This window comes from Octopus bimaculoides, chromosome 2, assembly GCF_001194135.2.
Source record: "Octopus bimaculoides isolate UCB-OBI-ISO-001 chromosome 2, ASM119413v2, whole genome shotgun sequence".
Taxonomy (NCBI): Eukaryota; Metazoa; Mollusca; class Cephalopoda; order Octopoda; family Octopodidae; genus Octopus; species Octopus bimaculoides.
The window spans coordinates 184,253,821-184,257,029 of NC_068982.1; the positions used below are offsets into that span (position 1 = coordinate 184,253,821).

General features: G+C 36.9%; 1 long non-coding RNA gene across 1 annotated transcript in view; it reads right to left on the bottom strand.

Moving 5' to 3' along the window:
• Positions 1 to 1,396: 1,396 nt before the first annotated feature.
• The window catches only part of LOC106883900 (uncharacterized), a 28,548-nt gene continuing 26,735 nt past the window's right edge, over positions 1,397 to 3,209 (bottom strand). Inside the window, exon 2 of the long non-coding RNA XR_001411173.1 lies at positions 1,397 to 1,829. This is a non-coding gene — a long non-coding RNA (uncharacterized LOC106883900). The remainder of the gene's footprint in view (positions 1,830 to 3,209) is intronic.

A 3,209-nucleotide genomic window follows, 5' to 3' on the forward strand; every position in this document is an offset into this window, starting at 1 on the left:
CGGCCTGACAAAAGCCTTGTGAGTGGATTTGGTAGATGGAAACTGAAAGAAGCTCGTCGTATATATATATATATATATATGCGTATGTGTGTGTGTATTTGTGTGTCTATGTTTGTCCTCCCACCATCGCTTGACAACCGATGTTGGTGCGTTTACGTCGCCGTAAATTAGTGGTTGGACACAAGAGTCCGATAGAATAAGTACTAGGCTTACAAAGAATAAGTCCTGTAGTCGATTTGTTCCACTAAAGGCGGTGCTCCGGCATGGCCGCAGTCAAATGACTGAAACAAGTAAAAGAGACCTGTCATATATACATACATACATACATACATATATATATATATATATATATATATGACAGGTTTCTTTCAGTTTCCGTCTACCAAATCCACTCGCAAGATTCTGGCAGGCCAGAGGCTATTGTAAGAAGATACTTGCCCAAGGTGCCACGCAGTGGGACGGAACCCGGAACCATGTGGTTGGGAAGCAAGCTTCTTACCACACAGCCCCAGCATGGCCACAGTCTAACGGCTGTAACAAGTAAAAGATAAAAAGTAAAGTAAAAGATACACACGCACACACACAGTGGCATGTGCATATACACACATATTTGCATACCTACACACATACATAAATGCATACATAGACGTACATATGTTAATGCATATATGCATACAAATGTGCATAATACACAGAGACTTACATACCCACACATACACGCATTAACTTGTGCGTACATACCACCTGATCTATATACATGCGTGACAACGTTATTATGCATCCACGTCACACACACACACACACACACACGCACGAGCACATACACGCATGCACATATGTGTGTGCGTATGTGTAACTGAATCTACACATATTTAATTATATCTGTAAAAAGATGATTTATCCAGTACATTGGTTGATTCCTGTTTTAAAGATATAGTCTTGACGTATTCTATAAAATTATATATTTATATCCGGTGTACGCATCTGAGGCAGTATCTAATTAAGATAGCCATCTATGTATCATACTTAATGTATATATACTCCGTTGACAGGCTATGTACTTTTGTTTTCGTCCGAGACAAAAGTTTCATAGACGTGCAATGTTAAAAACAATATATATCTGAGGGAATCGAAAAATAGTTCCGGCAACGGCTAGCGTGAACTCTAGATTGCATTTTAGCCTTTTTCAAACCTTGTCAATGGATGTGTTCTCACAGCGGCTGCGAAATGCATCTAACGTTTCTGCTAAGCAGCTACCGGTTCAATTTTTCGTCTCCCTCTGAAATATAATTCTATTTTTAACACAGCACGTCTTTAAGAGATTTTATCTTGAACGAAAATCCCAGTGTATTGTATGTGAACAATGTATATACATTAAGTTTGAAAAATAAATGGCTATCGTGTGCAACGAATTTTTATTCAGCTCAGCAGCTATTGGCAATGTCAGTGAATGTATTGACCACTGTTTCCTATCAATATCGGTGGTGACAGATTTCATTTATGCATGTGACGGTATGTACATGTCATTGACAAGGCCCAATGATTGGTTGTTCCTTGATGAAAACGCTTTCATTTTACACATTCTTCGCATCATCTCAGACATACATTTCAGTTGAAGTGGTTTTAGTTTCCAACGACACTTTCTTTTCCCATAGCTACCAATATGTCTTGGATACATTTTATCAGCGTTGTTGGAGTTGAGCTAACATATCCATGTTTCTCTTATGGTCAGCTCTATGTTGCAAATTTACTTGTTGAGTCGAGCGGATATCTTTTCATCAGATCATTAATCCGCAATACAAGAAAGGTTGTTCGTCATTGAGCTCTTGCTAAAAAGAAGAAGAAAAAAAAGAATATAAAATAAAAGAAACATTTGTAATAAAATTACTTCTGTTTTATGTGTTGCATTTCAATTCAGAATGGCAAGAAAATACAGAAAGTAAAACAAAATGATAGCATTTAGTTAACTCACAAAAATATAATCACCAATAAAAGCAGAAACTCAAAAAGCTTCCTACATCATAGAATCCTGAAAAATTCAACGATAAGCATGTTGCAATACAATAAAACGTATGCAAGAGAAATTACATAGTAAAATCATAGAAAAAGCTGCTATAAGTTAAAACATTTAATATTAATAACAACACAAAATTAATAATAAATGATACATATTTGGCACCTGGACAATGGCGAATACCTCAGCTAATATATATATAGATTTATTCAAATATTACAAGTTGCATTTAACCATTTTCGCCATTTTTGGCCTTTTTCACCTTTTTCTTTATTTAAAGCAACCGATTTTCCAGAGGTCAATATCTGGTGTGGTGTGTCATCAAGAGTGCTCACAGGACCATTTTTCTTTGAAGCTATTGTTACTGGTCAAGTATACCTAGACATAAAACGTACGTCCATTTGACCTGCCGTACATGAACTTAATGGAAATAATGAATTTTTCTTTCAACAAGACGGTGCTCTGTCACACAACTGCCGAGACGTGTGACCTTACTTGAACGAGAATTTGCAAGGACATTGGATAGGACGAAGAAATGCAGTTCAGTTCCCAGCACGTTCTCCACATTTAACAACTGCAAACTTTATTTACGAGGCATACTAAAGTATCGCAGAAAACCGGCTACACTCACGGCCCCTCAGGGAAAAACTGAGACGGCATGTGCAGCAATCCCACAGGACGCTTTGGCCAGCATTACCCAAGCAGCAGTTCACCTTACTAACAAGTGTCTGGAAGCCACCAGTTTGAGCACCTCTTGCAACGGTGGATGTTAAAGGTAACTTCTTTTAATCTTGTGTTGTCTGAATAAATTTAGTATTAAAATATTTCGACACATATTTCTTTCACGTGTATATATTTTTTGGGGCGGACTCTTCCTCCCTCTCTCTCTCTCCTCCTCTCTTTCTCTCTCTCTCTCTCTCCCCCTCTCTTTCTCTCTCTCTCTCTCTCACACACACACATTCTTATACACATAGGTATGTATGCATAAATGATTTCTACAGCTATATATTTACGCACATCACATATATATCTTTCTGTTATGTTTGTGTTGATATATGTATATATATATAAGTATATGCATTTGTTTATTATATATGCACATTACACACATACACACACACACATTCTTATACACATAGGTATGTATGCATAAATGATTTCTACAGCTATATATTTACGCACATCACATATATAT